This window comes from Camelus bactrianus, chromosome 3 (assembly GCF_048773025.1).
Source record: "Camelus bactrianus isolate YW-2024 breed Bactrian camel chromosome 3, ASM4877302v1, whole genome shotgun sequence".
NCBI classification, from domain to species: domain Eukaryota; kingdom Metazoa; phylum Chordata; class Mammalia; order Artiodactyla; family Camelidae; genus Camelus; species Camelus bactrianus.
The window spans coordinates 101150704-101165357 of NC_133541.1; the positions used below are offsets into that span (position 1 = coordinate 101150704).

At 36.4% G+C, this 14654-nt stretch overlaps 1 protein-coding gene across 1 annotated transcript in view; it reads left to right on the top strand.

Moving 5' to 3' along the window:
• NDFIP1 (Nedd4 family interacting protein 1) overlaps nt 1–14654 on the top strand; it is a 45866-nt gene that overhangs the window by 12049 nt on the left and 19163 nt on the right. The window lies entirely within an intron of this gene.

Consider the following 14654-nt stretch of genomic DNA (forward strand, 5'->3'; position numbering starts at 1 on the left):
TTGAGGCTTTGAACATCTAAGACCTTTTTTTTTTCAAATCTTCACTCTTACTTAGACAGTTCTTGGTTGGAAACATTTCCCTTCAGAATTTTGAATTCTTATGCTCCATTGCCTCCTGGGTTCCACTACTAGGAAGACTGAAGTCAGTTGTGAAGTCTAATTCTTTAGATGTTGTCTACTTTCTCTGTCTCTCTGGAGGCCTTTAGGAGCTGCTTTTTGTCCCCAGTGTTGTTAAATTTCACTATGTTACACCTTGGTGTGGATCTATTTCCATTCTTTGTGCCAGGCACTCAGTGGGCCCTTTCAGTCTAGAAGCTGAAGTCCATCAGTTCTGGGAAATTTTAAAAAGTATTTGTTTGATTTTTGTTTTTCTGTGCTTTAATTTTTTTTTCCTTCTCCTTTTGGATCTTGGATCTTTTGTACTGATTCTTAAAAATTTTTTAACCTCCTCTTATATTTTTCATCTCTTTTTCCTCTACTTTCCATGAGATTTTCTCAATTTTATATTCCAACTCTGATGAAATTTTAATATCTGTTATTTTTAGTTTTCAAAAGCTCTTCAGTTGTCCCCTCCTTTTTACAAAAATAGCACACTGTCCTTGTTTTGTGGTTCTAATTTTTTTCTCTTGTTTCTCTGAGAATATTGAAAGTTTTTTCTTTTCTTTTTAAAGTTTATGCCTTCCTGCATAGTTGTTTTCTCCATGTTGCATTTTTTCTCTTTGCTTTGCTCTTTTATGACCTTTAAGTCAGAAGCTAGAAGCTTTCGTTAGCTATGTGGCGATCTTTATCTGCTTGGTTGAGAGTACGTGATCAGTATGCAAGCTCAGTATGCTTGATGGAGCTTCCTGCCAAGGCTTCTTGCCTCGTAAACCGACTAGGCTGTTTCTCCAAGTGACAGTGTCTTTAGGTCTTTCTTCTTGGACTGGTCAGTTTCCCCAGAGACTAGGCCTGGCAGCTAGAATTCTGGGAGCTGATTGGCAGAGGAAGACTGGGCAATCTCAAGGGTTAGTACGTACATCTCTCATTTAATCAGTCTTTTCTAATATGCTGCTCTTTCTCCTAAACTCTGGTGTCTCCAGCCCAGACCTCTCTGCTTCACTCTCTCCAGAGAGTAAACTTCCAGGCTCCTAATGGGGATCCTGGGAGCTGTGTGTGTTTACCTGGGTCTCCAACCTCTCTTTCTGCTTTTAAATCTTACTTTCACTCCTACTTCCACTGGTAACCTGCAACCACAAATTCTTGAGCGTTTGGAGGGTGTAGTGCAAGACAAGTTGCTTTTCTGTGTTCTGCTTTAGCATTCTGTCTTCTTGGGTCTGCTGTGTAAGTTGTCACCTGTCATCCTGCTTCTAGCTTTCAGGATTTTCTTGCTGCTTCCTCTCTTGTTACTTGCTTTTTGATCTGGGTTCGATTTTTTTTTTTTTTGCCTCAAAATTAACAAAACTTTAATTAAGGAAATTAGTAATTTGGCATTAACAGATACACACTAATTAGTAAACAAGGACCTACTGTATAGCGCAGGGAACTATATTCAGTTATCTTGTGATAACTTATTAGAGAAGAATCTGAAAAAGAATATATATATGTATAACTAAACCCCTTTGCTGTACACCTGAAACATTGTAAATCAACTATACTTTAGTTAAAGAAAATACTTACAAACAAAAAAATTAACAAAACTTTACTAGTATTTACATTTAGAAGGGTTTTGGAAGGGATAAGAAGCAAGTGTGTGTGTTTAATCTTTAGCTGGAACATTGTAATTGTAATTACTTCTTTTAATTATCTTTTCTTTGCTGAGCTTTAGACTTTCAGAGAGGTCAAAAACACCAGTCACATTCAGACCCCACACCAGTCATGGCCTGACATGTTCTTTGAATAGTGTTAAGTAAATATAGCAATTGCACACTTACATAATGGTACATTCTGTGATGAGGTGAAGGGGAAGATATGAAGTGCTTAATGCTTCTCCCCTTGGCTCTGGTTCTTACAGAAGGGGACCTCATGACCAGGCCTAAGTTAAGGCAGACTCTTGAATATATTACTGTTTCCCATCCATAATCTCTGCCTTAGTATACTCTACCCCAGGCATCATCATCATCATCGTCGTCATCTAATAATTATAAGCAAGCATAGCCGAGAGAGCTCTGGTAGCTCATGGGACTAGCAGAGCCAAGCAGGCTGCAGTCAGCATGAGTCTGGATTCTTGGCATGTCTATATATTTGACTTTGCTGTCTTTTTAATGTAGAATATCCCCCCCCCCCCTTTTTTGGGTATGCCGTTTGGTTGTTTTTAGAAGGGAAAAACTTTTTAGGAATTACAGTGTGATTAAATGCCAGTTTTCCAGGGGGAGGGTGTATCTCAGTGGTAGGGTATGTGCTTAGTGTGCACAAGGTCCCGGGTTCAATCCCCAGTACTTCCAAACACACAAAAAAAACCCTAATTATCTCTCCCCCCAAAAAATTGTCCTTCACAGGTACCACAAACATATATTGAATACCTGTTTGTACCCAATACACTGTGCTATGTTATATGTTAAATACTAAATGTTAAACGTTTATTTGTAAAGAGATGAAAGTTGGAGAGGTCTGTTTCTCCTTTGTGTTTCTTACACTTTTGTTACATTTCTTTTTAAAATTGGCAACTGTGGAACCATAGTGTTGATAGGTGTATTGCATAGGTACCTTATGAAGCATGAAGATAAATCAAACACCTGTGAGTATACAACCTGTATCATAGCAGTCTTTTCTGAATCCTTTTCCCCACCATACCCCTTTGCTTTTTAGACCAGTCAGTAAGAGAGAGCTGCTTTTTCCTTCGTCGTTTTGTAAAGCGCTGTTTCTCCTCGGTTCTCCACATGTTGTATGTGCTTCTTGTGCTAAGTACTGATGGGGAGGCCACCTGCTGTTGGTCACTCATGCAGCCGTCATTACTGTCTCTTCTACAGATAGAGCAGTCATCTACCTGTGGCTCCATGCCTTGAGTTACGTTTATTTGGTGATTTGTAAAGTAACACAAATACTTTAAGTAAATATAAACTAGTGAGTTAAGATGGCATTAAGGCTAGCTGCCATTTCTTCAGGTAGGTTTCTGTTAAATCTACACCTCCAGGTCTGCTTTAGTCAACATGTGCTAATGAGGTATCCATAATGTGCCACTCACTGTTAAAGTGTTGGGGTGACTATAGCAGTAAACCATGCAAAGGTCCCAGTCTACAGAGGGCTCATAGTCTGCATTGTTAACCAAGCCAGGGCTCGTGTGCCTGTGGTGCAGAAAGCCAAACTTTGACAGCAGGTGTTTGCAGCACAGTAAGGGTTTATTTGCAGGGTGCCAAGCAAGGAGAACGGGCAGCTTATGCTCAAAAGACCCAAACTTCCCATGGCTTTCAGGTGAGGGTTTTTAAAGACAAGTTTAAGGGGAGAGGGTCAAAGGATACGTGATTAGCTCCTGGACCTCCTTCTGATTGATTGGTGGTAAGGTAACAGTGATGTTTCAGGGATCTCAGCCTTCTGGTTCCAACCAGTCTGGGGTCTATGTGCTTGCAGTCAGCATGTGGTCACCATCCTCTACTGGGTGGGGGTGTTAGTTTATGCAGAACAACTCAAAGATATACATTAGATTATCTGTATTCTTTCAGGAGGAACTAGGAGTCCTGTGTCCTCTGTTGTCCTAATCATTAACTGCTTGAGCCGGCTCTTTGGGAAGACCTAGGAGACTAAAGCCTTTTTTTACCCCTGCAAACAAGAAACAAGGCGGGGAGGAGGGTATAGCTCAAGTGGTAGAGTGCATGCTTAGCATGTACAAGGTCCTGGGTTCAATCCCCAGTACCTTCTCCAAAAATAAATAAATAAGTAAACCTAACTGTCTCCCTCTTCAAAAAATAAAAGTCAAATGTATTTAAAAAAAAAAAAAACCAGTGGAGATGGAGGGGCAGCCCCATAGGGTCCTGACTGGTTTAATTCCCCCATTTTCTTTGATACCCCTTAATCCTGAGGGAAATTGGGGCAGGACAGGAAACAGATAAAGTTTTGGATAGAGTGGTTAATCATAAACTCAACAGGGAAACTCAGTTTTAGGGGGACTCGGTTTCACAGATTCTGTGCCAGTCTCCTTTTCTCCCCTTGTGAAATTGTTAATGTAATATGGTTTACATACAGAAACATGCACAAGTCATAAATGCGTACATAGCTCTGTGAATTTTCACAAGCTGAACATGCACATTAACTAGTATGCTGATCAAGAAGCAGTATTACCAGCACTCCAAAAGCTCACTTTAAGTGCCCTTCCAGCTGTGCCCCTGCCCAGGGTAACCACTCAACTGGCAGGTTAGATTTGCCTGATTTTGGTCTCTATATAAGTACAGTCGTACAATAAATGCTCTTGTGCCTGGTTTCTTTTGCTCAGCATTATGAGACTGACACATGCTGTTGTGCGTTGTTACAGTTTATTCATTCACATGGCTGTATAGTATTCCATTGTGTGAAGTTACCATAATTTAGTTACCCATTTTGCTGTTGATAGGCATTTGGGTAGTTTCCAATTTTATGAATACTGTTGCTTTGAACATCTTGGTATGTCTTTTGGTGAATATATGTGTTTCTGTTGGGTTATATAACTAGAGTAGAGTTGGGACATAGAGTTTGTATAAATTCATCTTTATTGGATATTGCTAAACAGTTTTCTAAAGTGGTTCTACAAATTTACATTCCCAGATTGAGAGTTCTGGTTGTTGTATACCTTCAGCAACATTTGCTATTTTCTGCTGTTTATTTTAACCATTATCTGTGGTTTTAATTTGCATTTCTGTGATGATTAACAAAATAGAGTGCCTTTTTATAAGTTTATCAGCCATTTAGATACCTTCTTTTGTGAATTGTCTTTTCAAGACTTTTGCCCATTTTTCAGTTTGATAGCTTCTTTCTCCTTACTGAGTTTTAGAAGTTCTTTATATATTCTGGATATGAGCCCTTTGTTCAAAAAATACTATCTTCTCCTGTTCTGGATTGTCTTTTCATTTTCTCAATAGTGTCTTTTGAATGAATAAAAGTTCTTAATTTGGGAAGTGAATATGGGTGAACATCTCCATGTCCTTGTGCACAAAAAAGGTAATGATAAAGGAGGAAATTGATGGTTCACTTTTGATGACCAGTAAGACAAATATGTACTACTTCTGCAGGAAACTGCTGATAAAAATATGCCATCCCTTGTGATAACCCAAACACTAAGCTGGCCAGAGGGTGGAAAATATTAACATGAAAAACAAGCTGAGCCCAGAAGAAACCAGTTACTGTATCTAAGAAAGAACTTCCTTTGGTATTTTATTATAATGGTACTTGGAATAGTGCTTCTATCAATAGATTTAATGGAAGAGTTATTTTGTCCACGTTGACAAATGTTGATCTTAACTTTCATCAAATTAACTTTTTAATATTCCAAATTATCAGCCTGAATACTATTATTATGGCTTAAATAACAGCCAGTCTTTCTAGTAAATTAATGAAAAAATGAAAGTGCTCTTTTAGGAACATTAAGGAAAAAATAGTCAAAAATTGGTGTGATCCTGGTATATGATAGTGTCTGGTAAAATTTAACTGAATGAACTAATTCACACTTCCGATTATCCACGTGGAAGGCTCTTGTGGGTTATGGTGGAAGAAAAGGCAAAGAGAATAGAAAGTATGACTCACAGCATATTTACATCTAACTCTACATCTGTAGATTATAAATTTACATTAATGGCATTTACATTTTAAGTACTCTTTCTGCAGTACAGTTGTTTTTCGGGAAAGTTGCACAAATCAAGCTAATTTAAATATTTGCTAGATAGGCATGTGGTTTAATGATAACTTTGCATTGGACTGACTTGAAAGAGTTGACTGCTTTTGTAATTATAATATGACATTATATAATTGTTTTACCAGTTAGGATTTTAGGAGGGACATATATATGTATGTATGCTATATCTGTATCATAAATATGTATATCTAAATATAAATATATATCTATATATATGCACAAACATGTCTATATGTGTGTATTAATGTGTGTATATGTATATAAACATCTTAATGGAGGCTAGAGGTATTCTGTATGCCAAGTCCAGAATCCTTTAAGTTCTATTGTAAAGACTATACATAGGTACAAGTAATTTTTAAGAATTGTTTTTGAAATCTAAAAGAATCCTTGAATAGATGCTAGTTGTAGTCTGTGTTCTGTTGGGATGTATAATATTTTTTTTTCTTAAACATTGCTTAATATGTCATTTAAAATGGTGAATAGTTAGGAGTTAATTTTTGCTTCCGTGATGATATTTTAGAGCATTAACATATCTTAGAACACAACCCATAGGGTTTTAAAAACACAAACAGTATTTACCATTCATAGGGATTAGATTTTATGTAATTATTTTAAAATGAATCTGGTCTTGCTACTATTTTCAATTTGTTTATTTACTCTGTATACAATAGGTGAACTACCCTGTCAAAAGCAAGGGGAATAAGCCAGGTGCTTAGTCTCCAATTCAGCCTGTCTTTGCAAGACTTTTAATTCCTTCCCAAGTAGGTTCTGGATCACTGAACTAAGACTTGAGTTTTCTTATGGAACCAAGAAGTGAAGAAGAGGTAAGACTCAGGACATGGACTGGTTAGTAAATAGTTGGATGCTACTTCTTAAAAGATACTATGTTCAAGGGTAGAGAGACTTACTCTTATCTATTTGACAACATTGTGTAATTGTCCCTTGTTTCCCCAGTCTTTAGTAAAATCATGAAGCATGGCAAGGGATGGGAGGCTCCTGCCATTAACCTGGAAGGCTCTTGGCTATAGATTTTGCTGAAGTTGGTGCCAGGAAACACTGGGCACCATTTATTTGACATTGTGTTGGTGAAACCATCAGATGTGAAAATACTTGTATGTAAGATGTGGATCCCAGGACTTGGCAGGTTGATGACAGTTTTCTGGTGCTACCCCAAAATCTCACAATGCCACTGTCATAGCCATAGTTGGCAAGTTCAGTGGCTCCATGGATAAGGAGTGATTTTTCCCAGTGCCTTGGCTTCTTAGGAAAGTTGAGGTTGGAGATGAGTGGCTACTATCTTGCCTTCCTCTTTTCTCTGTGAATGGTATAACTTCACTTGTTTCTTGGAGCTCAGGTGAAGAAAACAAGAAAAGCCGTCAAATTGGTGATCATAGTTTGAAGCATTTGCTCTCATTTCTGAGGGCTGACATAAATATGGAGTTAAAATATTTTCTCTCTTTGCAAACCAAATTGTATTCATTGGTTGTATGTATGTATGTTAACAGTGATAACCACAAAAATCTTTAAATAGAAAGCTTTATAAACTGATGGCCTTTCTAAGAGGATTTACTGCAATATTCTTTTCCTGTTATTGCCATTGTCTTTTTAAAGCATTATTCTAATTACTTTGCTTTTCCTTTGCTTTGGTGAATTTTGATTTTTAAATTGTGTTTTCATTTTGTTACTAAGAGGATTTGCATTTGTCTTCTCCCTCTGCCAATGAGAGGTGTTGTTAGGGATAGTCTAAATCTGGTGATTTGTTTTTAAAGTTATCTTTTGGTAAACTCTTGAAGTAGAAAAAAATAATACTGTTTATTCTCAGCTTTTAAAATAGGTTGTTAGTCAAACTACTTTCTCATTTCTTTTTTCTTTTTAATGGAGGTCCTGGAGATGGAACCCAGGACCTCATGCATGTTAAACATGTGCTCTACCACTGAGCTATTACCCCCCACCCCAATCTTTTCATTTCTTTATTGTAATATTTATCTGTTTAGGAAAGGAGAATATTAAGGAATTTTTTTTGAACAATGATTAGTTTGCAATTCAGTGTGTTATTTTTCTTTATTGTTTCTATCCATTCACAGATTTGTGTTCCATGTTAAGCTCTGGAGATGTTGGTGGGATAAGACCCATCACCTCCCATTAAGGGGCACAGACATTGATAGCAAGAAAATAATGATTTGGAGTAGTCAGTTTTCAGTGTTGTTTTAAGTGAAATGCGTATTATATAGGTTTGCAGTTTGAAAATTAGAAAATACTCTTACTTTTTTTTGAGATGTAATCCACATACCATAAAATTCATCCTTTAAAAGTATACAATTAAGTGATTTTTACTATGTTCACAAGGTTTTGCAGCCATTACCACTGTCTATTCCAGAATATTTGAATCACCCAAAAAAGAAACATTGACACATTAGCAATCAGTCGCTCTGCCCTTCTTCCCTTTTCCAGCACCTGGCAGCCACCAGTCTACTTGCTGTCTCTATAGGACTTGCCTTTTCTGGAGATTTTATATATATGGAATCATACAATATGTGGTGTTTTGTGACTGGCTTCTTTTGCTTAGTGTAATGTTTTCAAGTTTCACCTATGTTGTAACATGTATCAGTATGTCATCTTTTTTTTTTTTTGATAGCATGGTTTATTTCTAACCATCCTTTTGTATGGATATAGCATTATTTTGTTTATCCATTCATCAGTTGATAAAGAATTTGACTGTTACAAATAATGCTGTGAGCATTCATATACAAGTCTTTTTTTTTTTTTTTTAAGTTTATTTGCTCTTTAAACTGCATGGATTTAAATACACTCTATTTGATGTTGGTACAGAGTGGAAACTTCCTCTTACCACCCCCTTCCCCGCCCCCTTAAAATAAGATGCTTAGTGTCTGGGAAGGGGTTAAGAAGTCAGGTTGAGAATGCAGAGGAGGGAATGAAACAACCTTTGAAGACATCCCTGTCAAGGGAAAGTTGACTTCTCCCTAATCCTGAAAATACAGCCACGCAGCCACAGGAAAATCCAGTGGCATGCTATCTGCCATTCTCGGCACTTGGCTGGTCTTCGCCTGCCCTAAGCAATTAGAGCTGAGCATACACATTTTCCCTTTCTCCATGACCCACAGCTAAGGTTAGAGCACGCTAGCAGGCTGCAGACACCTACTCAGGTGACTGTCTGGTATCTAGAGACCTATGTACAAGTCTTTCTGTGAAAATATGTTTTTAGTTCTCTTGGGATTATATCTCGGAGTGGAATTGCTGGATCCTTTTATAACTCTGTGTTTAACTTTTTTTGAGTAACAGCCAAGCTGTTTTCCACAATGGCTACACCACTTTACATTACCACCCAGCCATGTATGAGGGTTCTAATTTCTTCACAATATTATTCAGCAATATTTGATTCTCCCACCTTTTTTTTCTTTTTTCTTTTTCTTTCTTTTTTTTTTTTTGCCATGTTCGTGGGTGTGATGTGGTATCTTGTGGTTTTGATTTGCATTTCTTAATGACTAATGGTATTGAACGTCCCATGTGTACTGGCCATTTGTATAGCTTTTTTGGAGAAATGTCTGTTAAAATTAGATCTTTTTTTTTTTATTGTTGAATTTCTCTTTGTCAATTATTTACCTTATTCAGTTGTCATCCCCTAATTAATAGCAATTTAATAGAGAACTGTTCTTGAATGTAAAGAATTTGGTGGTATTGGAATAATACAATTTACAGTCAGTATACTGTATACAGTTAAAAATCTACAGTCTGTACTCATAGATACAAAAACAAACTGGTTTTTGCCAGAGGGGAGGGGAATTGGGGTGTAGGTGAAGTAGGTGAAGGGGATTAAGGAGTACAAAGTTCCATTTATAAAATAAGTAAGTCACGGGGATGTGATATACAGCATAGGGAATACAGTCAGTACCATTGTAACAACTTTGTGTGGTGACAGATGGTAACTAGATGTCAAGGTGATCATTTGGAAGTGTCTGTGAGTGTTGAATTACCACAATGTATACCTGAAACTGACATGATATTCAATGTCAATTATACTTCATTAAAAAAAAACTACAGCCTTCATACAATAGAAAATGTATAGTCCTCACAAACAACAGAGTGACATTTATAGTCGTCTGAACAACAGAGTAAAATAGCATACCCAGTTGTTTACCTAAAGAAATGTGCTTGTTTACTTTCTGGTAATTACACTGTCTCATTTGGTGGGATTTAAAGAGAATGCAGAAGTAGTGGGTTGGTAATAAGAGGTTTAAAAATTGCATTTTAGAGTGAGGATATAGTACAGCTCAGTAGTAGAGTGTGTGTTTAGCATGCACAAGGTCCTGAGTTCAATCCCCAGTACCTCCATTAAAAAAAAATTAAATAAATAAACTTAACTGCCTCCCCACAAAACAAAAGCTTAAAAAAAGAATTAAAAAATAAAAATTGCATTTCAAGATAGAAGTTTTAGAAATTAACTCTAAAATTAGAAGTGGTAAATAGCATTTAAAGCTAGAGTTTAGGTATTGATCTAGGATTTTCTGAGATTAATTGTTCATAACTTAAAGAAGGGATTTAAAACTTAGAAGAATTTTCTTGCTGTTTAATTAGGACTCAACCAAGAAAAATACAATGAGTGGTACAAATACTTGTAACTTTATGGGTTTATTAGATAGTTTAGCATTATATTCCATATACTTGTTATGTTTGTGTGAGTTATAAGGTATATGTGTATATATATATTTTTTTTTAAAGGACATGTGTTTTATATTATATTTCTGTAGGATAAGCCAATATGTAATCGGCTTAATCATGTATTTTGACATATTTGACTGAGATACTTATATATGGTATTTCAAAAGAAAAATAATTTATACAAACACAATTTCTATAACTCACCCCAAATTTATGCTGTATTGACTATTCTAAAGGCAATTTTGACTTATTATTTAGGTCTTTCTGAGGCTTAATATTCTTTATCATTCAATAAACATTTCTGAAGAACAACTATATTCTAGGGACTCTGCTAGGCATTCAGTAAATACACAAAAATGTCCCACTTTGGAGAATTCACCGAAGTACATAAACAAATTATCATAATCCAATTAGATAATTATCATATTAGAAATATCTGTCAAATGCTGTAGAAATTTTTTTCTACTCTGCTGCAGCCTCAATTGAAATGTTGTGTCTGCATTAATTTTTTTTAACATTTTTTATTGAGTTATAATCATTTTACAATGCTGTGTCAAATTCCAGTGTAGAGCACACTTTTTCAGTTATACATGAACATATATATATTCGTTGTCACATTTTCTTCTCTGTGAGCTACCATAAGATCTTGTGTATATTTCCCTGTGCTATACAGTATAATCCCGTCCATCTATTCTACATTTTGAAATCCCAGTATGTCCCCTCCCACCCCCCGCCCCCTTGGCAACCACAAGTTTGTATTCTATGTCTATGAGTTTGTTTCTGTTTTGTATTTATGTTTTTTTGTTGTTGTTGTTGTTTTAGATTCCACATATGAGTGGTCTCATATGGTATTTTATAAGGTATATTTTGATACCTCTTCTCATATATAAGGATTTATGGGTTTTTGGCTTATTTTTCTCTTTGTTGTTTAGTAGAGGTTTTTTTGTTTGTTTGTTTTTGTTTTTTGTTATTCTCTCATTCTTAGTAAATAGAGTCCAAGAATGGCTTTTATGTGCCTCTAGGTACTGCCATCCGGTGCAGTTGTAAATACTGACCCTGACTTAGGCCTGATCCTAGCCCGTCTCTTCTATTGCTTAAAAAAAGCCTCATTTCTAAATTGAAGACCATCTTTAGAACTACTTAGGGGAGAGTAGTGAAGAAGCCTTCTTACTGGGGTGAGAGCTCAAGTAAGAATTTAAACCTGTAGGGTACAAATGTCTTTAAACTTGTTAAATTCAGTTTGCTTCTATTAGAACTGGAGCTATGTATGATTTTTATATGGGGGATTCTTTAAACTGTGGTTTAGCTAAAATGTCATGTATTTATTTCTAATAGCAACAGTACGATAGGATACAGAGGAAGGTAGTAAGAAGGAAAAATATCCTTTACTTTAGATGTGTTATGTTTCGCAGGCTAAATCTAGACGACAAAACATTAATAGCATCTATTTGTAGACAAATATTAAAAGAAAAAAAATTGAGGTTGATCAAGGCTAAGAAGTACCAGATCAGATTGTAATACATATAAAGTGGGAACATGGAAGAATTTTAAGGTTCTTCTGGGGAGCCATGACTCATGAGTCTGCTCAGAGTATAAGGAGGAACACGGGTAATCAGGATAATGGGAGTGAGAGCACTCTCTGGGGTGTGGTGAAGAGAAAGACAATCTGAATTTTCAGATGAGTGAATTATTCCTATGTCAGCCATGAAGACATAGTTTTGTACTAAACTCAGTACTTTATATGGCATGTATAGGTAATTGTATAATTTTTTTGGAAAAACCACTTTTAAATCTTATTTGGAGATAAATAAAATTGATCAGAATTTTTTTTTTTTTTTAAGAAGTTATGTGACAGAAAAGAATCCAGGGGCCCAAAGGTATTTGTTGTCTGTAACAAAGACATATTCAAAGGACCTTCCCCTGCCAACCCAATAGCATGGTCCAGGGGGAGAACAGAAAGTCCCACCACTCCTGAAACTTGTCTCTCAGTATCCCCTACAACCAAAAATCTGTAACAGGTAGGTTGGACTCAGGCTTCCACTGACCCAGTTGCTAGAAGAGACTGGGCATCTTTCCAACACTAGCCCCAAAGTGACAATGACACTTAATCTCTTAGAGAGCCTTGAGAGGGAGGCTGAAGATCCCTGAGCTCCAAGATGTGGCAGAGAGGGCTGCACAGGAAAGGTTCCCAAGGACAGAAAAGGAGAATCTTAAAAATACATTTCGGAACCAGCTAACCAATTTCATAGCCTCATAGTCAAGGCCCACTCTGGTTCTGGTGCACTTCTCTCTGCCTTGTTAATTAGTGCCTGACTTGTTTGGCCTGCCAAAGCCAAATTAATCATGATAGGTGCTCTACTTAGGGATTCTGTTGTGTAACAAGTTATTATTCACGCAGAAGGTGGTCACTAAATACTTTTTGAAGGTGATTTCTCTTTTCCTCCTACATTATAGTACTTTATTTTAAACACCTCTCTTGATGGGGCCTAAACTTATCACCAGGATTATGAAAAACAAGTCAGAGTTGGGAAGCCAGTACAGTGAGGTCCTGAGATCATCTCAGTGTGTGGTGCCTCCATAATCATAGTGGATATTTTTTGCTATTCTTGTTTTTTCAGTTAGAAATAAGTGGCAAATTTTAATGGAACAAAAAAACTTTACTTGTAACTGTTTCTTTTTTCCTCATCAAAGAGAAAATGGGGGTTTCTGAGATGGTTGGAATTTCTTTGATCTGTTATCTGTTGTTCTGGTATGGGATGATCAAATTTCACATTTCCAGGTTTCTAGGAGACAGACAACCTATGCTGTAGATACAGGCATTATAACTCCTTTATTCTTCATTTCTTAGAATTCTGTATTTCTTAGAATTCTCATGATTACTTTCTAAAACCTAAATTATGCAGAGGTAACATGATTAGTTGACCAAGCTCAGGAAATAGAAAAAGGGGTCAAAAATATCAAGCTAGGTTTAAATAAAGAACATGACTGGCTCCAGTAAATTAAGGCAGCATTCTTGAAAAGTCTGTATGTGCGTCTTGGTTCTCTTTCGCTGCTTTTTGCAACATTCCCGAGGCACAAGAGTTGTTAGGTGGGAGGAGGCTGAGAATGCCCCTGTCTAGAGAGCTGCAGATAATGTTGAAAATATTCCAGGCGAACCTGGCCCCAGGAACCCTATTTAAATTATTTACTGTTTTGGTTTCCCAGGAACATTTGGCTTTACTGTAGCTGTTTTGCCCATATGCTTTCCTTTGAAAGGAAAATTCATCTTATGTTACAGTACAGTTATTTTGGGAGTGCCTAAAGTTTAACATTAGATTACTAGGGTTCAAAAAAATGTGCCTAGATGGTAGATGTTGATGAAGACTTGGCAGAAGAATTCATTGGACATTGATTAGCAGTGTTAATCAGAACAGTTTTGTTGGCTTCTGATTTTGAATAGTATAGGGATTCGAGACTGAGATGGTTCAAATTTGATTTCTACTTCATGCTATGACAGGTCAGGCTCTGTTTTTCTGTCTCAATTCAAGATAAAGTTCTTTCTAGCAGTTGGGTTAGAGGTATTTTACAGTTGGCTCTATATATCATTGCTGGTGTACAGCTAGGACCGTGACCTCCAGGTCAGTTACACTAATAAATACTCTGTTAGTACTTTACAGATCGACTCCCATTCTTAGCCAGTTTGTCTTTTAAAGCTGTAGTCAGTCTGTTGTCACACTGGAAAATTAAATCAAATGTCTTTCTTCTATAAAGATGAGTTGGGTAGACTGTCTAGACTGGTGATGGCAGGAAGACACTTTCAGTGTGAGTTATCTAAGGTAACTAGAGCTGTAGATGGTCCAGTGAGAAAGTTGCCAAGATAGGGAAGAGGAAGATGTATTGACAGAGGTTATATGTAGAATTAGGTAGAATTTTATGTTTTTATAAATATTTCAGTTACTTAAGATATAATTTTATGCACAAATTGAATATAATGGTAAACCTTGGTTTTGCTGTGATTTGTCTGTGTCTTAACAGATTGTTATTATTAGATTATTTTTCCAATTGAAAAATTATACAAGTGGTAAATGTTCATTACAAAAAATTAGAACATATGTATAAGAAACAGAAAAAATCCCCTCCGATTGCATCTCCTGAGATAAACAGTGTAAAGTGTAGATAACTATCATTACAGATCTTTCCACCA